Raw genomic sequence first — 25242 nt, 5'->3', positions numbered from 1 at the left:
TATAGAAACTGAATGATCACCTACCTGTTAGACAGGTGCAGACAGACAGACAGCGAGCCGTACACAGTGGCAGATGGATGGAACCTTTATGGACAGATGCACCATCAGGGAGGGAAGGGGTAATGGCATCCTCTAAACCTGTAAGACAACAAAGAAAATCAATACATGTATAGAAACTGAATGATCACCTACCTATTAGACAGTAGTAAACAGATAGACAGCGAGCCATACACAGTGGCAGATGGATGGAACCTTGATGGACAGATGCACCATGAGGGAGGGAAGGGGTAATGGCATCCTCTAAACCTGTAAGACAACAAAGAAAATCAATAGATATATTGAAACTGAATGATCACCTACCTGTTACACAGTAGCAAACAGATAGACAGCGAGCCATACACAGTGGCAGATGGATGGAACCTTGATGGACAGATGCACCATCAGGGAGGGAAGGGGTGATGGCATCCTCGGAACCTGAAAGACAACAAAGACAGTCAATACAGGTTTTAAATCTGAAAGATCACTTACCTTTTACACAGTTGCAGAACAATACACAGTGAGCCAGACACAGCTGCAGGCGGACAGATTGATGGAGGCTGGATTTACGGTCAGCGAGGGAGGGGCTCAGAAGGTCCTAAACCTGTAAGACAAAAAAAGTCAATACATATATAGAAATTGAATGATGAACTCTCTCTTACACACTTGCAGTAGGAAAAATATCGAGTCACACAAATAGTTGCAATGGACAGACACTTCTTTCATGGATCCACCATTAGGAAGGAGGGGGGGGTCCTGGAGTCCTGAAAGCCTATAAGACAACAAAGAAAATCAATACATGTATAGAATCTGAATGATCACCTACCTGTTAGACTGTTGAAAACAGATAGACAGCGAGCCGTACACATTGACAGATGGATGGACCCTTGATGGACAGATGCACCATCAGGGAGGGAATGGGTAATGGCATCCTCTAAACCTGTAAGACAACAAAAAAAATAAATACATGTATAGAAACTGAATGATCACCTACCTGTTAGACAGGTGCAGACAGACAGACAGCGAGCCATACAGAGTGGCAGATGGAAGGTACCTTGATGGACAGATGCACCATCAGGAAGGTAAGGGGTATTGGCATCCTCAGGAACTAATAGATAACAAAGACAATCGATACAGGTTTTGAAACTGAAATATCACTTACCTTTTACACAGTTGCAGAACAATAGACAGTGAGCCAGACACAGCTGCAGATGGACAGATTGATGGTGGCTGAATCTACGGTCAGGGAGGGAAGGGCTCTGAAGGTCCTAAACCTGTAAGACAAAAAAAGTCAATACATGTACAGACACTGAATGATGAACTAACTCTTACACACTTGCAGTCAGATAGATATCGAGTCAAACAAATAGTTACAATGGACAAACACTTGTTTGATGGATCCACAATTAGGATGAAGGGGGGGGGTCCTGGAGTCCTGAAAGCCTGTAAGATGACAAAGAAAGTCAATACATGTTTAGAAACTGAATAATCACCTACCTGTTAGACAGTAGAAAACAGATAGACAGCGAGCCGTACACAGTGACAGATGAATGGACCTTTGATGGACAGATGCACAATCAGGGAGGGAATGGGAAATGGCATCCTATAAACCTGTAATACAACAACGAAAATCAATACATGTATAGAAACTGAATGATCACCTACCTGTTAGACAGTAGAAAACAGACAGACATTGAGCCTTACACAGTGGCAGATGGATGGAACCTTGATGGACAGATGCACCATCAGGAAGGGAAGAGTTAATGGCATCCTCCGAACCTGAAGAAAAACAAAGACAGTCAATACAGGTTTTGAAACTGAAAGATCACTTACCTTTTACACAGTTGCAGAACAATACACAGTGAGCCAGACACAGCTGCAGACGGACAGATTGATGGAGGCTGGATCTACGGTCAGCGAGGGAGGAGCTCAGAAGGTCCTAAACCTGTAAGACAAAAAAAGTCAATACATGTACAGAAACTGAATGATGAACTAACTCTTACACACTTGCAGTCAGATAGATATCGAGTCACACAAATAGTTACAATGGACAAACACTTGTTTGATGGATCCACCATTAGGAAGAAGGGGGAGGGGGGGGGTCCTGGAGTCCTGAAAGCCTGTAAGACAACAAAAAAAGTCAATACATGTATAGAAACTGAATGATCACCTACCTGTTAGACAGTAGCAAACAGATAGACAGCGAGCCATACACAGTGGCAGATGGATGGGACCTTGATGGACAGATGCACCATCAGGAAGGGAATGGGTAATGGAATCCTCTAAACCTGTAAGACAACAAAAAAAAATAAATACATGTATAGAAACTGAATGATCACCTACCTGTTAGAAAGGGGCAGACAGACAGCGAGCCGTACACAATCGCAGATGGATGGAACCTTGATGGACAGATGCACCAATCAGGGAGGGAAGGGGTAATGGCATCCTCTAAAACTGTAAGACAACAAAGAAAATCAATACATGTATAGAAACTGAATGATCACCTACCTGTTAGACAGTAGTAAACAGATAGACAGCGAGCCATACACAGTGGCAGATGGATGGAACCTTGATGGACAGATGCACCATCAGGGAGGGAAGGGGTATGGCATCCTCTAAACCTGTAAGACAACAAAGAAAATCAATACAAGTATAGAAACTGAATGATCACCTACCTGTTAGACAGTAGAAAACAGATAGACAACGAGCCGTACACAGTGACAGATGGATGGAACCTTGATGGACAGATGCACCATCAGGGAGGGAAGGGGTAATGGCATCCTCGGAACCTGAAAGACAACAAAGACAGTCAATACAGGTTTTGGAACTGAAAGATCACTTACCTTTTACACAGTTGCAGAACAATAGACAGTGAGCCAGACACAGCTGCAGATGGACAGATTGATGGAGGCTGGATCTACGGTCAGTGAGGGAGGGGCTCAGAAGATCCTAAAGCTGTAAGACAAAAAAAAGTCAATACATGTATAGAAATTGAATGATGAACTAACTCTTACACACTTGCAGTCAGATAAATATTGAGTCACACAAATAGTTGCAATAGACAGACACTAGTTTGATAGATCCACCATTAGGAAGGAGGGGGGCGTCCTGGAGTCCTGAAAGCCTGTAAGACAACAAAGAAAGTCAATACATGTATAGAAACTGAATGATCACCTACCTGTTAGACAGTAGCAAACAGATAAAAAACGAGCCGTACACAGTGAATGATGGTTGGACCCTTGATGGACAGATGCACCATCAGGGAGGGAAGGGGGAATGGCATCCTTGGAACCTCAAAGATAACAAAGACAATCAATAAAGGTTTTGAAAGTGAAAGATCACTTACCTTTTACACAGTTGCAGAACAATAGACAGTGAGCCAGATACAGCTGCAGATGGACAGATTGATGGTGGCTGAATCTACGGTCAGGGAGGGAGGGGCTCTGAAGGTCCTAAACTTGTAAGACCAAAAAAAAAAGAAAACGTCAATACATGTATAGAAATTGGATGATGAACTAAATCTTACACACTTGCAGTCAGAAAGATCGAGTCACACAAATAGTTGCAATGGACAGACACTTGTTTGATGGATCCACCATTAGGAAGAAGGGGGGGGCCCTAGAGTACTGAAAGCCTGTAAGACAACAAAGAAAATTAATACATGTATAGAAACTGAATGATGAACTACTTTTTGTACACTTGCAGTCAAATAAATATAGAATCACACAAATAGTTGCAATGGACAGACACTTGTTTGATGGATCCACCATTAGGAAGGAGGGGGGGGGGGCTTGGAGTCCTGAAAGCCTGTAAGACAACAAAGAAAATCAATACATGTACAGAAACTGAATGATCACCTACCTGTTACACAGGTGCAGACAGATAGACCCTTGATTGACAGATGCATCATCAGGGAGGAAAGGGGTAACAGCATCCTCTAAACTTGTAAGACAAAAAAGAAAATCAATACATGAATCTACGGTCAGGGAGGGAGGGGCTCTGAAAGTACTAAACCTGTAAGACAAAAAAAAACAAAAAAACGTCAATACATGTATAGAAACTGAATAATTAACTAACTCTTACACACTTGCAGTCAGAAAGATCGAGTCACACAAATAGTTGCAATGGACAGACACTTGTTATATGGATCCACCATTAGGAAGGAGGGGGGGGGGGGGGTCCTGGAGTCCTGAAACCCTGTAAGACAACAAAGAAAGTCAATACATGTACAGAAACTGAATGATCACCTACCTGTTAGAAAGCAGCAAACAGATAGACAACGAGCCGTACACAGTTACAGATGGATGGACCCTTGACGGACAGATGCACCATCAGGGAGGGTAGGGGTAATGGCATCCTTTAAACCTGTAAGAAAACAAAGACAGTCAATACAGGTTTTGAATCTGAAAGATCACTTACCTTTTACACAGTTGCAGAACAATACACAGTGAGCCAGACACAGCTGCAGACGGACAGATTAATGGAGGCTGGATTTACGGTCAGCGAGGGAGGGGCTCAGAAGGTCCTAAACCTGTAAGACAAAAAAAAACAAAAAAAAGTCAATACATGTGTAGAAACTGAATGATAAACTAACTCTTACACACTTGCAATCGGATAGATATCGAGTTACACAAATAGTTGGAATGGACAGACCCTTGTTTGATGGATACACCATTAGGAAGGAGGGGGGGGGGTCCTGGAGTCCTGAAAGCCTGTAAAAAAAACAAATAAAGTCAATACATGTATAGAAACTGAATAATCACCTACCTGTTAGACTGTAGAAAACAGATAGACAGCAAGCCGTACACATTGACAGATGGATGGACCCTTGATGGACAGATGCAGCATCAGGGTGGGAAGGGGTAATGGCATCCTCTAAACCTTTAAGACAAAAAAGAAAATCAATACATGTATAGACACTGAATGATCACCTACCTGTTAGACAGTAGCAAACAGATAGACAGCGAGCCATACACAGTGGCAGATGGATGGAACCTTGATGGACAGATGCACCATCAGGAAGGGAAGGAGTATTGGCATCCTCAGAACCTAAAAGATAACAAAGACAATCAATACAGGTTTTGAAACTGAAATATCACTTACCTTTTACACAGTTGCAGAACAATAGACAGTGAGCCAGACACAGCTGCAGATGGACAGATTGATGGTGGCTGAATCTACGGTCAGGGAGGGAGGGGCTCTGAAGGTCCTAAACTTGTAAGACAAAAAAAAACAAAAAACGTCAATACATTTATAGAAACTGAATGATCACCTACCTGTTAGACAGTAGCAAACAGATAGACAGCGAGCCGTACACAGTGGCAGATGGATGAAACCTTGGTGGACAGATGCACCATCAGGGAGGGAAGGGGTAATGGCATCCTCTAAACCTATAAGAGAACAAAGAAAATCAATACCTGTATAGAAACTGAATGATAAACTAACTCTAACACACTTGCAGTAAGAAAGATCGAGTCACACAAATAGTTGCAACGAACATACACTTGTTTGATGGATCCACCATTAGGAAGGAGGGGGGGGTCCTGGAGTCCTGAAAGTCTGTAAGATAACAAAGAAAATCAATACATGTATAGAAACTGAATGATCACCTACCTGTTAGACAGTAGAAAACAGATAGACAACGAGCCGTACACAGTGACAGATGGATGGACCCTTGACGGTCAGATGCACCATCAGGGAGGGAATGGGTAATGGCATCCTATAAACCTGTAAAACAACTAAGAAAATCAATACATGTATAGAAACTGAATGATCACCTACCCGTTAGACAGTAGCAAACAGATAGACAGCGAGCCGTACACAGTGGCAGATGGATGGACCCTTGACGGTCAGATGCACCATCAGGGAGGGAATGGGTAATGGCATCCTATAAACCTGTAAAACAACTAAGAAAATCAATACATGTATAGAAACTGAATGATCACCTACCCGTTAGACAGTAGCAAACAGATAGACAGCGAGCCGTACACAGTGGCAGATGGATGGACCCTTGATGGACAGATGCACCATCAGGGAGGGAATGGGTAATGGCATCCAATAAACCTGTAAGACAACAAAGAAAATCAATACATGTATAGAAACTGAATGATCACCTACCTGTTAGACAGTAGCAAACAGATAGACAGCGAGCCGTACACAGTGACAGATGGATGGAACCTTGATGGACAGATGCACCATCAGGGAGGGAATGGGTAATGGCATCCTCTAAACCTGTAAGAAAACAAAGAAAATCAATACATATATAGAAACTGAATGATCACCTACCTGTTAGACAGTAGCAAACAGATAGACAGCGAGCCATACACAGTGGCAGAAGGATGGAACCTTGATGGACAGATGCACCATCAGGAAGGGAAGGGGTATTGGCATCCTCAGAAACTAATAGATAACAAAGACAATCGATACAGGTTTTGAAACTGAAATATCACTTACCTTTTACTCAGTTGCAGAACAATAGACAGTGAGCCAGACACAGCTGCAGATGGACAGATTGATGGTGGCTGAATCTACGGTCAGGGAGGGAGGGGCTCTGAAGGTCCTAAACCTGTAAGACAAAAAAAAAAAATGTCAATACATGTATAGAAACTGAATGATAAACTAACTCTAACACACTTGTAGTCAGAAAGATCGAGTCACACAAATAGTTGCAATTGACAGACACTTGTTTGATGGATCCACCATTAGGAAGGAGGGAAGGGGTAATGGCATCCTCTAAACCTGTAAGACAACAAAGAAAATCAATACATGTATAGAAACTGAATGATCACCTACCTGTTAGTCAGTAGCAAACAGATAGACAGCGAGCCATACACAGTGGCAAATGGATGGAACCTTGATGGACAGATGCACCATGAGGGAGGGAAGGGGTAATGGCATCCTCGGAACCTGAAAGACAACAAAGACAGTCAATACAGGTTTTGAAACTGAAAGATCACTTACCTTTTACACAGTTGCAGAACAATAGACAGTGAGCCAGACACAGCTGCAGATGGACAGATTGATGTTGGCTGAATCTACGTTCAGGGAGGGAGGGGCTCAGAAGGTCCTAAACCTGTAAGACAAAAAAAAAATGTCAATACATGTATAGAAACTGAATGATGAACTAACTTTTACACACTTGCAGTCAGAAAGATCGAGTCACACAAATAGTTGCAATGGATAGACACTTGTTTGATGGATCCACCATTAGGAAAGAGGAGGGGGGGGTCCTGGAGTCCTGAAAGTCTGTAAGACAAAAAAGAAAGTCAATACATGCACAGAAACTGAATGATCACCTACCTGTTAGACAGTAGCAAACAGATAGACAACGAGCCGTACACAGTGACAGATGGATGGACCCTTGATGGACAGATGCACCATCAGGGAGGGAAGGGGTAATGGCATCCTCTAAACCTGTAAGACAACAAAGAAAATCAATACATGTATAGAAACTGAATGATCACCTACCTGTTAGACAGTAGCAAAAAGATTGACAGCGAGCCGTACAAAGTGGTAGATGGATTAAACCTTGATGGACAGATGCACCATCAGGGAGGGAAGGGGTAATGGCATCCTCGGAGCCTGAAAGACAACAAAGACAGTCAATACAGGTTTTGAAACTGAAAGATCACTTACCTTTTACACAGTTGCAGAACAATACACAGTGAGCCAGACACAGCTGCAGACGGACATATTGATGGAGGGTGGATTCACGGTCAGCGAGGGAGGGGCTCAGAAGGTCCTAAACCTGTAAGACAAAAACAAGTCAATACATGAACAGAAACTGAATGATGAACTAACTCTTACACACTTGCAGTCAGATAGATATCGAGTCACACAAATAGTTACAATGGACAGACACTTGTTTCATGGATCCACCATTAGGAAGAAGGGGGGGGGGTCCTGGAGTCCTGAAAGCCTGTAAGACAACAAAGAAAGTCAATACATGTATAGAAACTGAATGATCACCTACCTGTTAGACAGTAGCAAACAGATAGACAGCGAGCCATACACAGTGGCAGAAGGATGGAACCTTGATGGACAGATGCACCATCAGGAAGGGAAGGGGTATTGGCATCCTCAGAAACTAATAGATAACAAAGACAATCGATACAGGTTTTGAAACTGAAATATCACTTACCTTTTACTCAGTTGCAGAACAATAGACAGTGAGCCAGACACAGCTGCAGATGGACAGATTGATGGTGGCTGAATCTACGGTCAGGGAGGGAGGGGCTCTGAAGGTCCTAAACCTGTAAGACAAAAAAAAAAATGTCAATACATGTATAGAAACTGAATGATAAACTAACTCTAACACACTTGTAGTCAGAAAGATCGAGTCACACAAATAGTTGCAATTGACAGACACTTGTTTGATGGATCCACCATTAGGAAGGAGGGAAGGGGTAATGGCATCCTCTAAACCTGTAAGACAACAAAGAAAATCAATACATGTATAGAAACTGAATGATCACCTACCTGTTAGTCAGTAGCAAACAGATAGACAGCGAGCCATACACAGTGGCAAATGGATGGAACCTTGATGGACAGATGCACCATGAGGGAGGGAAGGGGTAATGGCATCCTCTAAACCTGTAAGACAACAAAGAAAATCAATACATGTATAGAAACTGAATGATCACCTACCTGTTAGTCAGTAGCAAACAGATAGACAGCGAGCCGTACACAGTTGCAGATGGATGGACCCTTGATGGACAGATGCACCATCAGGGAGGGAAGGGGTAATGGCATCCTCTAAACCTATAAGACAACAAAGAAAATCAATACATGTATTGAAACTGAATGATCACCTACCTGTTACACAGTAGCAAACAGATAGACAGCGAGCCATACACAGTGGCAGATGTATGGAACCTTGATGGACAGATGCACCATCAGGGAGGGAAGGAGTAATGGCATCCTCTAAACCTGGAAGAGAACAAAGAAAATCAATACATGTATAGAAACTGAATGATCACCTACCTGTTAGACAGTAGAAAACAGATAGACAGCGAGCCGTACACAGTGACAGATGGATGGACCCTTGATGGACAGATGCACCATCAGGGAGGGAATGGGTAATGGCATCCTCTAAACCTGTAAGACAAGAAAAAAAAATAAATACATGTATAGAAACTGAATGATCACCTACCTGTTAGACAGGGGCAGACAGACAGACAGCGAGCCGTACACAGTGGCAGATGGATGGAACCTTGATGGACAGATGCACCATCAGGGAGGGAAGGGGTAATGGCATCCTCTAAACCTGTAAGACAACAAAGAAAATCAATACATGTATAGAAACTGAATGATCACCTACCTGTTAGACAGTAGCAAACAGATCGACAGCGAGCCATACACAGTGGCAGATGGATGGGACCTTGATGGACAGATGCACCATCAGGGAGGGAAGGGGTAATGGCATCCTCTTAACCTGGAAGAGAACAAATAAAATAAATACCTGTATAGAAACTGAATGATCACCTACCTGTTAGTCAGTAGCAAACAGATAGACAGCGAGCCGTACACAGTTGCAGATGGATGGACCCTTGATGGACAGATGCACCATCAGGGAGGGAAGGGGTATTGGCATCCTCAGAACCTAAAAGATAATAAAGAAAATTAATACAGGTTTTGAAACTGAAAGATCACTTACCTTTTACACAGTTGCAGAACAATAGACAGTGAGGCATGGGGAATGGGGGGGTCCTGGAGTCCTGAAAGCCTATAAGACAACAAAGAAAACCAATACATGTATAGGAACTGAATGATCACCTACCTGTTAGTCAGTAGCAAACAGATCGACAGCGAGCCATACACAGTTGCAGATGGATGGACCCTTGATGGACAGATGCACCATTAGGGAGGGAAAGGGGTAATGGCATCCTCTAAACATGTAAGACAACAAAGAAAATCAATACATGTATAGAAACTGAATGATCACCTACCTGTTACACAGTAGAAAACAGATAGACAGCGAGCCATACAGAGTGGCAGATGGATGGAACCTTGATGGACAGATGCACCATCAGGGAGGGAAGGGGTAATGGCATCCTCTAAACCTGGAAGAGAACAAAGAAAATAAATACCTGTGTAGAAACTGAATGATCACCTACCTGTTAGTCAGTAGCAAACAGATAGACAGCGAGCCGTACACAGTTGCAGATGGATGGACCCTTGATAAACAGATGCACCATCAGGGAGGGAAGGAGTATTGGCATCCTCAGAACCTAAAAGATAACAAAGAAAATTAATACAGGGTTTGAAACTGAAAGATCACTTACCTTTTACACAGTTGCAGAACAATAGACAGTGAGGCATGGGGAATGGGGGGGGTCCTGGAGTCCAGAAAGCCTGTAAGACAACAAAGAAAGTCAATACATGTTTAGAAACTGAATGATCACCTACCTGTTAGACAGCAGCAAACAGATAGACAGCGAGCCGTACACAGTGACAGATGGATGGACCCTTGACGGACAGATGCACCAACAGGGAGGGAAGGGGTAATGGCATCCTCTAAACATGTAAGACAACAAAGAAAATCAATACATGTATAGAAACTGAATGATCACCTACCTGTTACACAGTAGAAAACAGATAGACAGCGAGCCATACAGAGTGGCAGATGGATGGAACCTTGATGGACAGATGCACCATCAGGGAGGGAAGGGGTAATGGCATCCTCTAAACCTGGAAGAGAACAAAGAAAATAAATACCTGTGTAGAAACTGAATGATCACCTACCTGTTAGTCAGTAGCAAACAGATAGACAGCGAGCCGTACACAGTTGCAGATGGATGGACCCTTGATGGACAGATGCACCATCAGGGAGGGAAGGGGTAATGGCATCCTCGGAACCTGAAGGACAACAAAGACAGTCAATACAGGTTTTGAAACTGAAAGATCACTTACCTTTTACACAGTTGCAGAACAATACACAGTGAGCCAGACACAGCTGCAGACGGACAGATTGATGGAGTCTGGATCTACGGTCAGCGAGGGAGAAGCTCAGAAGGTCCTAAACCTGTAAGACAAAAAAAAGTCAATACATGTACAGAAACTGAATGATGAACTAACTATTACACACTTGCAGTCAGATAGATATCGAGTCACACAAATAGTTACAATGGACAAACACTTGTTTGAAGGATCCACCATTAGGAAGAAGGGGGGAGGGTCCTGGAGTCCTGAAAGCCTGTAAGACGATAAAGAAAGTCAATACATGTATAGAAACTGAATGATCACCTACCTGTTAGACAGTAGCAAACAGATAGACAGCGAGCCATACACAGTGGCAGATGGATGGGACCTTGGTGGACAGATGCACCATCAGGAAGGGAATGGGTAATGGCATCCTCTAAACCTGTAAGACAACAAAAAAAAAAAAAAACATGTATAGAAACTGAATGATCACCTACCTGTTAGACAGGTGCAGACAGACAGACAGCGAGCCGTACACAGTCGCAGATGGATGGAACCTTGATGGACAGATGCACCATCAGGGAGGGAAGGGGTAATGGCATCCTCTAAAACTGTAAGACAACAAAGAAAATCAATACATGTATAGAAACTGAATGATCACCTACCTGTTAGACAGTAGTAAACAAATAGACAGCGAGCCATACACAGTGGCAGATGGATGGAACCTTGATGGACAGATGCACCATCAGGGAGGGAAGGGGTAATGGCATCCTCTAAACCTGTAAGACAACAAAGAAAATCAATACAAATATAGAAACTGAATGATCACCTACCTGTTAGACAGTAGAAAACAGATAGACAACGAGCCGTACACAGTGACAGATGGATGGAACCTTGATGGACAGATGCACCATCAGGGAAGGAAGGGGTAATGGCATTCTCTAAACCTATAAGACAACAAAGAAAATCAATACATGTATAGAAACTGAATGATCACCTACCTGTTAGACAGTAGCAAACAGATAGACAGCGAGCCATACACAGTGGCAGATGGATGGAACCTTGATGGACAGATGCACCATCAGGGAGGGAAGGAGTAATGGCATCCTCTAAACCTTGTTAGACAACAAAGAAAATCAATACATGTATAGAAACTGAATGATCACCTACCTGTTAGACAGAAGAAAACAGATAGACAGCGAGCCGTACACAGTGACAGATGGATGGACCCTTGATGGACAGATGCACCATCAGGGAGGGAATGGGTAATGGCATCCTCTAAACCTGTAAGACAAGAAAAAAAAAAAAAATACATGTATAGAAACTGAATGATCACCTACCTGTTAGACAGGTGCAGACAGACAGACAGCGAGCCGTACACAGTGGCAGATGGATGGAACCTTGATGGACAGATGCACCATCAGGGAGGGAAGGGGTAATGGCATCCTCTAAACCTGTAAGACAACAAAGAAAATCAATACATGTATAGAAACTGAATGATCACCTACCTGTTACACATTAGAAAACAGATAGACAGTGAGCCATACAGAGTGGCAGATGGATGGAACCTTGATGGACAGATGCACCATCAGGGAGGGAAGGGGTAATGGCATCCTCTTAACCTGGAAGAGAACAAATAAAATAAATACCTGTATAGAAACTGAATGATCACCTACCTGTTAGTCAGTAGCAAACAGATAGACAGCGAGCCGTACACAGTTGCAGATGGATGGACCCTTGATGGACAGATGCACCATCAGGGAGGGAAGGGGTATTGGCATCCTCAGAACCTAAAAGATAATAAAGAAAATTAATACAGGTTTTGAAACTGAAAGATCACTTACCTTTTACACAGTTGCAGAACAATAGACAGTGAGGCATGGGGAATGGGGGGGTCCTGGAGTCCTGAAAGCCTATAAGACAACAAAGAAAACCAATACATGTATAGGAACTGAATGATCACCTACCTGTTAGTCAGTAGCAAACAGATCGACAGCGAGCCATACACAGTTGCAGATGGATGGACCCTTGATGGACAGATGCACCATTAGGGAGGGAAAGGGGTAATGGCATCCTCTAAACATGTAAGACAACAAAGAAAATCAATACATGTATAGAAACTGAATGATCACCTACCTGTTACACAGTAGAAAACAGATAGACAGCGAGCCATACAGAGTGGCAGATGGATGGAACCTTGATGGACAGATGCACCATCAGGGAGGGAAGGGGTAATGGCATCCTCTAAACATGTAAGACAACAAAGAAAATCAATACATGTATAGAAACTGAATGATCACCTACCTGTTAGTCAGTAGCAAACAGATAGACAGCGAGCCGTACACAGTTGCAGATGGATGGACCCTTGATAAACAGATGCACCATCAGGGAGGGAAGGGGTATTGGCATCCTCAGAACCTAAAAGATAACAAAGAAAATTAATACAGGGTTTGAAACTGAAAGATCACTTACCTTTTACACAGTTGCAGAACAATAGACAGTGAGGCATGGGGAATGGGGGGGGTCCTGGAGTCCAGAAAGCCTGTAAGACAACAAAGAAAGTCAATACATGTTTAGAAACTGAATGATCACCTACCTGTTAGACAGCAGCAAACAGATAGACAGCGAGCCGTACACAGTGACAGATGGATGGACCCTTGACGGACAGATGCACCAACAGGGAGGGAAGGGGTAATGGCATCCTCTAAACATGTAAGACAACAAAGAAAATCAATACATGTATAGAAACTGAATGATCACCTACCTGTTACACAGTAGAAAACAGATAGACAGCGAGCCATACAGAGTGGCAGATGGATGGAACCTTGATGGACAGATGCACCATCAGGGAGGGAAGGGGTAATGGCATCCTCTAAACCTGGAAGAGAACAAAGAAAATAAATACCTGTGTAGAAACTGAATGATCACCTACCTGTTAGTCAGTAGCAAACAGATAGACAGCGAGCCGTACACAGTTGCAGATGGATGGACCCTTGATGGACAGATGCACCATCAGGGAGGGAAGGGGTAATGGCATCCTCGGAACCTGAAGGACAACAAAGACAGTCAATACAGGTTTTGAAACTGAAAGATCACTTACCTTTTACACAGTTGCAGAACAATACACAGTGAGCCAGACACAGCTGCAGACGGACAGATTGATGGAGTCTGGATCTACGGTCAGCGAGGGAGAAGCTCAGAAGGTCCTAAACCTGTAAGACAAAAAAAAGTCAATACATGTACAGAAACTGAATGATGAACTAACTATTACACACTTGCAGTCAGATAGATATCGAGTCACACAAATAGTTACAATGGACAAACACTTGTTTGAAGGATCCACCATTAGGAAGAAGGGGGGAGGGTCCTGGAGTCCTGAAAGCCTGTAAGACGATAAAGAAAGTCAATACATGTATAGAAACTGAATGATCACCTACCTGTTAGACAGTAGCAAACAGATAGACAGCGAGCCATACACAGTGGCAGATGGATGGGACCTTGGTGGACAGATGCACCATCAGGAAGGGAATGGGTAATGGCATCCTCTAAACCTGTAAGACAACAAAAAAAAAAAAAAACATGTATAGAAACTGAATGATCACCTACCTGTTAGACAGGTGCAGACAGACAGACAGCGAGCCGTACACAGTCGCAGATGGATGGAACCTTGATGGACAGATGCACCATCAGGGAGGGAAGGGGTAATGGCATCCTCTAAAACTGTAAGACAACAAAGAAAATCAATACATGTATAGAAACTGAATGATCACCTACCTGTTAGACAGTAGTAAACAAATAGACAGCGAGCCATACACAGTGGCAGATGGATGGAACCTTGATGGACAGATGCACCATCAGGGAGGGAAGGGGTAATGGCATCCTCTAAACCTGTAAGACAACAAAGAAAATCAATACAAATATAGAAACTGAATGATCACCTACCTGTTAGACAGTAGAAAACAGATAGACAACGAGCCGTACACAGTGACAGATGGATGGAACCTTGATGGACAGATGCACCATCAGGGAAGGAAGGGGTAATGGCATTCTCTAAACCTATAAGACAACAAAGAAAATCAATACATGTATAGAAACTGAATGATCACCTACCTGTTAGACAGTAGCAAACAGATAGACAGCGAGCCATACACAGTGGCAGATGGATGGAACCTTGATGGACAGATGCACCATCAGGGAGGGAAGGAGTAATGGCATCCTCTAAACCTTGTTAGACAACAAAGAAAATCAATACATGTATAGAAACTGAATGATCACCTACCTGTTAGACAGAAGAAAACAGATAGACAGCGAGCCGTACACAGTGACAGATGGATGGACCCTTGATGGACAGATGCACCATCAGGGAGGGAATGGGTAATGGCATCCTCTAAACCTGTAAGACAAGAAAAAAAAAAAAAATACATGTATAGAAACTGAATGATCACCTACCTGTTAGACAGGTGCAGACAGACAGACAGCGAGCCGTACACAGTGGCAGATGGATGGAACCTTGATGGACAGATGCACCATCAGGGAGGGAAGGGGTAATGGCATCCTCTAAACCTGTAAGACAACAAAGAAAATCAATACATGTATAGAAACTGAATGATCACCTACCTGTTACACATTAGAAAACAGATAGACAGTGAGCCATACAGAGTGGCAGATGGATGGAACCTTGATGGACAGATGCACCATCAGGGAGGGAAGGGGTAATGGCATCCTCTTAACCTGGAAGAGAACAAATAAAATAAATACCTGTATAGAAACTGAATGATCACCTACCTGTTAGTCAGTAGCAAACAGATAGACAGCGAGCCGTACACAGTTGCAGATGGATGGACCCTTGATGGACAGATGCACCATCAGGGAGGGAAGGGGTATTGGCATCCTCAGAACCTAAAAGATAATAAAGAAAATTAATACAGGTTTTGAAACTGAAAGATCACTTACCTTTTACACAGTTGCAGAACAATAGACAGTGAGGCATGGGGAATGGGGGGGTCCTGGAGTCCTGAAAGCCTATAAGACAACAAAGAAAACCAATACATGTATAGGAACTGAATGATCACCTACCTGTTAGTCAGTAGCAAACAGATCGACAGCGAGCCATACACAGTTGCAGATGGATGGACCCTTGATGGACAGATGCACCATCAGGGAGGGAAAGGGGTAATGGCATCCTCTAAACATGTAAGACAACAAAGAAAATCAATACATGTATAGAAACTGAATGATCACCTACCTGTTACACAGTAGAAAACAGATAGACAGCGAGCCATACAGAGTGGCAGATGGATGGAACCTTGATGGACAGATGCACCATCAGGGAGGGAAGGGGTAATGGCATCCTCTAAACATGTAAGACAACAAAGAAAATCAATACATGTATAGAAACTGAATGATCACCTACCTGTTAGTCAGTAGCAAACAGATAGACAGCGAGCCGTACACAGTTGCAGATGGATGGACCCTTGATAAACAGATGCACCATCAGGGAGGGAAGGGGTATTGGCATCCTCAGAACCTAAAAGATAACAAAGAAAATTAATACAGGGTTTGAAACTGAAAGATCACTTACCTTTTACACAGTTGCAGAACAATAGACAGTGAGGCATGGGGAATGGGGGGGGTCCTGGAGTCCAGAAAGCCTGTAAGACAACAAAGAAAGTCAATACATGTTTAGAAACTGAATGATCACCTACCTGTTAGACAGCAGCAAACAGATAGACAGCGAGCCGTACACAGTGACAGATGGATGGACCCTTGACGGACAGATGCACCAACAGGGAGGGAAGGGGTAATGGCATCCTCTAAACATGTAAGACAACAAAGAAAATCAATACATGTATAGAAACTGAATGATCACCTACCTGTTACACAGTAGAAAACAGATAGACAGCGAGCCATACAGAGTGGCAGATGGATGGAACCTTGATGGACAGATGCACCATCAGGGAGGGAAGGGGTAATGGCATCCTCTAAACCTGGAAGAGAACAAAGAAAATAAATACCTGTGTAGAAACTGAATGATCACCTACCTGTTAGTCAGTAGCAAACAGATAGACAGCGAGCCGTACACAGTTGCAGATGGATGGACCCTTGATGGACAGATGCACCATCAGGGAGGGAAGGGGTATTGGCATCCTCAGAACCTAAAAGATAATAAAGAAAATTAATACAGGTTTTGAAACTGAAAGATCACTTACCTTTTACACAGTTGCAGAACAATAGACAGTGAGGCATGGGGAATGGGGGGGTCCTGGAGTCCTGAAAGCCTGTAAGACAAAAAAGAAAACCAATACATGTATAGAAACTGAATGATTACCTACCTGTTAGACAGTAGAAAACAGATAGACAGCGAGCCGTACACAGTGACAGATGGATGGACCCTTGATGGACAGATGCACCATCAGGGAGGGAATGGGTAATGGCATCCTCTAAACCTGTAAGACAAAAAAATAAATAAAAACATGTATAGAAACTGAATGATCACCTACCTGTTAGACAGTAGCAAAAAGATTGACAGCGAGCCGTACAAAGTGGTAGATGGATTAAACCTTGATGGACAGATGCACCATCAGGGAGGGAAGGGGTAATGGCATCCTCTAAACCTGTAAGACAACAAAGAAAATCAATACATGTATTGAAACTGAATGATCACCTACCTGTTACACAGCAGCAAACAGATAGACAGCGAGCCGTACACAGTGACAGATGGTAGGACCCTTGATGGACAGATGCACCATCAGGGAGGGAATGGGTAATGGCATCCTCTAAACCTGTAAGACAACAAAGAAAATCAATACATGTATAGAAACTGAATGATCACCTACCTGTTACACAGTAGAAAACAGATAGACAGCGAGCCATACAGAGTGGCAGATGGATGGAACCTTGATGGACAGATGCACCATCAGGGAGGGAAGGGGTAATGGCATCCTCTAAACCTGGAAGAGAACAAATAAAATAAATACCTGTATAGAAACTGAATGATCACCTACCTGTTAGTCAGTAGCAAACAGATAGACAGCGAGCCGTACACAGTTGCAGATGGACGGACCCTTGATGGACAGATGCACCATCAGGGAGGGAAGGGGTATTGCCAGCCTCAGAACCTAAAAGATAACAAAGAAAATTAATACAGGTTTTGAAACTGAAAGATCACTTACCTTTTACACAGTTGCAGAACAATAGACAGTGAGGCATGGGGAATGGGGGGGTCCTGGAGTCCTGAAAGCCTGTAAGACAAAAAAGAAAACCAATACATGTATAGAAACTGAATGATCACCTACCTGTTAGACAGTAGAAAACAGATAGACAGCGAGCCGTACACAGTGACAGATGGATGGACCCTTGATGGACAGATGCACCATCAGGGAGGGAATGGGTAATGGCATCCTCTAAACCTGTAAGACAAGAAAAAAAAATAAAAACATGTATAGAAACTGAATGATCACCTACCTGTTAGACAGTAGCAAAAAGATTGACAGCGAGCCGTACAAAGTGGTAGATGGATTAAACCTTGATGGACAGATGCACCATCAGGGAGGGAAGGGGTAATGGCATCCTCTAAACCTGTAAGACAACAAAGAAAATCAATACATGTATTGAAACTGAATGATCACCTACCTGTTACACAGCAGCAAACAGATAGACAGCGAGCCGTACACAGTGACAGATGGTAGGACCCTTGATGGACAGATTCACCATCAGGGAGGGAATGGGTAATGGCATCCTCTAAACCTGTAAGACAACAAAGAAAATCAATACATGTATAGAAACTGAATGATCACCTACCTGTTAGACAGGGGCAGACAGACAGACAGCAAGCCGTACACAGTGGCAGATGGATGGAACCTTGATGGACAGATGCACCATCAGGGAGGGAAGGGGTAATGGCATCCTCTAAACCTGTAAGACAACAAAGAAAATCAATACATGTATAGAAACTGAATGATCACCTACCTGTTAGACAGTAGCAAAAAGATAGACAGCGAGCCATACACAGTGGCAGATGGATGGGACCTTGATGGACAGATGCACCATCAGGAAGGGAAGGGGTATTGGCATCCTCAGAAACTAATAGATAACAAAGACAATCGATACAGGTTTTGAAACTGAAATATCACTTACCTTTTACACAGTTGCAGAACAATAGACAGTGAGCCATACACAGCTGCAGATGGACAGATTAATGGTGGCTGAATCTACGGTCAGGAAGGGAGGGGCTCTGAAGGTCCTAAACCTATAAGACAAAAAAAAAAAAAAAAAAAAAAATGTCAATACATGTATAGAAACTGAATGATCACCTACCTGTTAGACAGGGGCAGACAGACAGACAGCAAGCCGTACACAGTGGCAGATGGATGGACCCTTGATGGACAGATGAACCATGAGGGAGGGAAGGGGTATTGGCATCGTCAGAACCTGAAAGATAACAAAGACAATCAATACAGGTTTTGAAACTGAAAGATCACTTACCTTTTACACAGTTGTAGAACAATAGACAGTGAGCCAGACACAGCTGCAGATAGACAGATTGATGGTGGCTGGATCTACAGTCAGGGAGGGAGGGGTTCTGAAGGTCCTGAACCTGTAAGACAACAAAGAAAGTCAATACATGTATAGAAACTGAATGATCACCTACCTGTTAGACAGTAGCAGACAGATAGACAGCAAACCGTACACAGTGACAGATGGATGGACCATTGATTGACAGATGCACCATCAGGGAGGGAAGGGGTAATGGCATCCTCTAAACCTGTAAGACAACAAAGAAAATCAATACATGTTTAGAAACTGAATGATCACCTACCTTTTAGACAGTAACAAACAGATTGACAGCGAGTTGTACACAGTGACAGATCTATGGAGCCTTGATGGACAGATGCACAAACAGGGAGGGAAGGGGTAATGGCATCCTCTAAACCTGTAAGACAACAAAGAAAATCAATACATGTATAGAAACTGAATGTTGAACTAACTCTTACACACTGGCAGTCAGAAAGATCGAGTCATACAAATAGTTGCAATGGACAGACACTTGTTTAATGGATCCACCATTAGGAAGGAGGGGGGGTCCTGGAGTCCTGAAAGCCTGTAAGACAACAAAGAAAGTCAATACATGTATAGAAACTGAATGATCACCTACCTGTTAGACAGTAGCAAACAGATAGACAGCGAGCCGTACACAGTGGCAGATGGATGCACCATCAGGGTGGGAAGGGGTAATGGCATCCTCTGAACCTGTATGACAACAAAGAAAATCAATACATGTATAGAAACTGAATGATCACCTACCTGTTAGACAGTAGCAAACAGATAGACAGCGAGCCGGACACAGTGGCAGATGGATGGAACCTTGATGGACAGATGCACCATCAGGGAGGGAAGGGGTAATGGCATCCTCTAAACCTGTAAGACAACAAACAGTGTCAATACATGTATAGAAACTGAATGATCACCTACCTGTTAGACAGTAGCAAACAGATAGACAACGAGCCGTACACAGTGACAGATGGATGGACCCTTGATGGACAGATGCACCATCAGGGAGGGAAGGGGTAATGGCATCCTCTAAACCTGTAAGACAACAAAAAAAATCAATACATGTATAGAAACTGAATGGTCACCTACCTGTTAGACAGTAGCAAACAGATTGACAGCGAGCCGTACACAGTGGCAGATGGATTAAACCTTGATGGACAGATGCACCATCAGGGAGGGAAGGGGTAATGGCATCCTCTAAACCTGTAAGACAACAAAAAAAATCAATACATGTATAGAAACTGAATGATCACCTACCTGTTAGACAGTAGCAAACAGATAGACAGCGAGCCGTACACAGTGGCACATGGCTGCACCATCAGGGAGGGAAGGGGTAATGGCATCCTCTGAACCTGTATGACAACAAAGAAAATCAATACATGTATAGAAACTGAATGATCACCTACCTGTTAGACAGTAGCAAACAGATAGACAGCAAGCCGTACACAGTTGCAGATGGATGGAAACATGATGGACAGATGCACCATCAGGAAGGGAAGGGATAATGGCATCCTAAAAACCTGTAAGACAAAGAAAATCAATAAATGTATAGAAACTGAATGTTCACCTACCTGTTAGTCAGTAACAAACAGATAGACAGCAAGCCGTACACAGTTGCAGATGGATGGACTCTTGATGGACAGATGCACCATCAGGGAGGGAAGGGGTATTGGCATCCTCAGAACCTAAATGATAACAACGACAATCAATACAGGTTTTGAAACTGAAAGATCACTTACCTTTTACACAGTTGCAGAACAATAGACAGTGAGCCAGACACAGCTGCAGATGGACAGATTGATGGTGGCTGGATCTACGGTCAAGGAGGTAGGGGCTCTGAACGTCCTGAACCTGTAAGACAACAAAGAAAGTCAATACATGTATAGAAACTGAATGATCACCTACCTGTTAGACAGTAGCAAACAGATAGACAACGAGCTGTACACAGTGACAGATGGATGGACCCTTGATGGACAGATGCACCATCAGGGAGGGAATGGGTAATGGCATCCTCTAAACCTGTAAGACAACAAAAAAAATCAATACATGTATAGAAACTGAATGGACACCTACCTGTTAGACAGTAGCAAACAGATTGACAGCGAGCCGTACACAGTGGCAGATGGATTAAACCTTGATGGACAGATGCACCATCAGGGAGGGAAGGGGTATTGGCATCCTCAGAACCTATATGATAAAGACAATCAATACAGATTTTGAAACTGAAAGTTCACTTACGTTTTACACAGTTGCAGAACAATACACAGTGAGGCAGACAAAGCCTGTAAGACAACAAAGAAAGTCAATACATTTATAGAAACTGAATGATCACCTACCTGTTAGACAGTAGCAAACAGATAGACAACGAGCCGTACACAGTGACAGATGGATGGACCCTTGATGGACAGATGCACCATCAGGGAGGGAAGGGGTAATGGCATCCTCTAAACCTGTAAGACAACAAAGAAAATCAATACATGTATAGAAACTGAATGATCACCTACCTGTTAGACAGTAGCAAACAGATTGACAGCGAGCCGTACACAGTGGCAGATGGATTAAACCTTGATGGACAGATGCACCATCAGGGAGGGAAGGGGTAATGGCATCCTCTAAACCTGTAAGACAAAAAAAATCAATACATGTATAGAAACTGAATGATCACCTACCTGTTAGTCAGTAGCAAACAGACAGACAGCAAGCCGTACACAGTGGCAGATGGATGGAACCTTGATGGACAGATGCACCATCAGGGAGGGAAGGGATAATGGCATCCTCTAAACCTGTAAGACAAAGAAAATCAATACATGTATAGAAACTGAATTATCACCTACCTGTTAGACAGTAGCAAACAGATAGACAGCGAGCCGTACACAGTTGCACATGGATGGACCCTTGATGGACAGATGAACCATGAGGGAGGGAAGGGGTATTGGCATCCTCAGAACCTGAAAGATAACAAAGACAATCAATACAGGTTTTGAAACTGAAAGATCACTTACCTTTTACACAGTTGTAGAACAATAGACAGTGAGCCAGACACAGCTGCAGATAGACAGATTGATGGTGGCTGGATCTACAGTCAGGGAGGGAGGGGTTCTGAAGGTCCTGAACCTGTAAGACAACAAAGAAAGTCAATACATGTATAGAAACTGAATGATTACCTACCTGTTAGACAGTAGCAGACAGATAGACAGCAAACCGTACACAGTGACAGATGGATGGACCATTGATTGACAGATGCACCATCAGGGAGGGAAGGGGTAATGGCATCCTCTAAACCTGTAAGACAACAAAGAAAATCAATACATGTTTAGAAACTGAATGATCACCTACCTTTTAGACAGTAACAAACAGATTGACAGCGAGTTGTACACAGTGACAGATCTATGGAGCCTTGATGGACAGATGCACAATCAGGGAGGGAAGGGGTAATGGCATCCTCTAAACCTGTAAGACAACAAAGAAAATCAATACATGTATAGAAACTGAATGTTGAACTAACTCTTACACACTGGCAGTCAGAAAGATCGAGTCATACAAATAGTTGCAATGGACAGACACTTGTTTAATGGATCCACCATTAGGAAGGAGGGGGGGTCCTGGAGTCCTGAAAGCCTGTAAGACAACAAAGAAAGTCAATACATGTATAGAAACTGAATGATCACCTACCTGTTAGACAGTAGCAAACAGATAGACAGCGAGCCGGACACAGTGGCAGATGGATGGAACCTTGATGGACAGATGCACCATCAGGGAGGGAAGGGGTAATGGCATCCTCTAAACCTGTAAGACAACAAACAGTGTCAATACATGTATAGAAACTGAATGATCACCTACCTGTTAGACAGTAGCAAACAGATAGACAGCGAGCCGTACACAGTGGCAGATGGATGCACCATCAGGGTGGGAAGGGGTAATGGCATCCTCTGAACCTGTATGACAACAAAGAAAATCAATACATGTATAGAAACTGAATGATCACCTACCTGTTAGACAGTAGCAAACAGATAGACAGCGAGCCGTACACAGTGGCAGATGGCTGCACCATCAGGGTGGGAAGGGGTAATGGCATCCTCTGAACCTGTATGACAACAAAGAAAATCAATACATGTAAAGAAACCGAATGATCACCTACCGGTTAGACAGAAGAAAACAGATTGACAGCGAGCCATACACAGTGACAGATGGATGGACCGTTGATGGACAGATGCACCATCAGGGAGGGAAGGGGTATTGGCATCCTCAGTACCTAAATGATAAAGACAATCAATACAGATTTTGAAACTGAAAGTTCACTTACGTTTTACACAGTTGCAGAACAATACACAGTGAGGCAGACAAAGCCTGTAAGACAACAAAGAAAGTCAATACATTTATAGAAACTGAATGATCACCTACCTGTTAGACAGTAGCAAACAGATAGACAACGAGCCGTACACAGTGACAGATGGATGGACCCTTGATGGACAGATGAACCATGAGAGCGGAAGGGGTATTGGAATCCTCAGAACCTGAAAGATAACAAAGACAATCAATACAGGTTTTGAAACTGAAAGATCACTTACCTTTTACACAGTTGTAGAACAATAGACAGTGAGCCAGACACAGTTGCAGATGGACAGATTGATGGTGGCTGGATCTACGGTCAAGGAGGTAGGGGCTCTGAACGTCCTGAACCTGTAAGACAACAAAGAAAGTCAATACATGTATAGAAACTGAATGATCACCTACCTTTTAGACAGTAACAAAGAGATTGACAGCGAGTTGTACACAGTGACAGATCTATGCAGCCTTGATTGACAGATGCACCATCAGGGAGGGAAGGGGTAATGGCATCCTCTAAACCTGTAAGACAACAAAGAAAATCAATACATGTTTAGAAACTGAATGATCACCTACCTTTTAGACAGTAACAAACAGATTGACAGCGAGTTGTACACAGTGACAGATTTATACAGCCTTGATGGACAGATGCACAATCAGGGAGGGAAGGGGTAATGGCATCCTCTAAACCTGTAAGACAACAAAGAAAATCAATACATGTATAGAAACTGAATGTTGAACTAACTCTTACACACTGGCAGTCAGAAAGATCGAGTCATACAAATAGTTGCAATGGACAGACACTTGTTTAATGGATCCACCATTAGGAAGGAGGGGGGGTCCTGGAGTCCTGAAAGCCTGTAAGACAACAAAGAAAGTCAATACATGTATAGAAACTGAATGATCACCTACCTGTTAGACAGTAGCAAACAGATAGACAGCGAGCCGTACACAGTGGCAGATGGATGCACCATCAGGGTGGGAAGGGGTAATGGCATCCTCTGAACCTGTTTGACAACAAAGAAAATCAATACATGTATAGAAACTGAATGATCACCTACCTGTTAGACAGTAGAAAACAGATTGACAGCGAGTTGTACACAGTGACAGATCTATGGAGCCTTGATGGACAGATGCACCATCAGGGAGGGAAGGGGTAATGGCATCCTCTAAACCTGTAAGACAACAAAGAAAATCAATACATGTAAAGAAACCGAATGATCACCTACCTGTTAGACAGTAGCAAACAGATAGACAGCGAGCCGGACACAGTGACAGATGGATGGACCGTTGATGGACAGATGCACCATCAGGGAGGGAATGGGTAATGGCATCCTCTAAAACTAAAAGACAACAAAGAAAATCAATACATGTAAAGAAACCGAATGATCACCTACCTGTTAGACAGTA

The sequence above is a fragment of the Salminus brasiliensis genome, chromosome 21, assembly GCF_030463535.1.
Source record: "Salminus brasiliensis chromosome 21, fSalBra1.hap2, whole genome shotgun sequence".
NCBI classification, from domain to species: domain Eukaryota; kingdom Metazoa; phylum Chordata; class Actinopteri; order Characiformes; family Bryconidae; genus Salminus; species Salminus brasiliensis.
Note: the sequence above shows the minus strand (reverse complement) of the source record.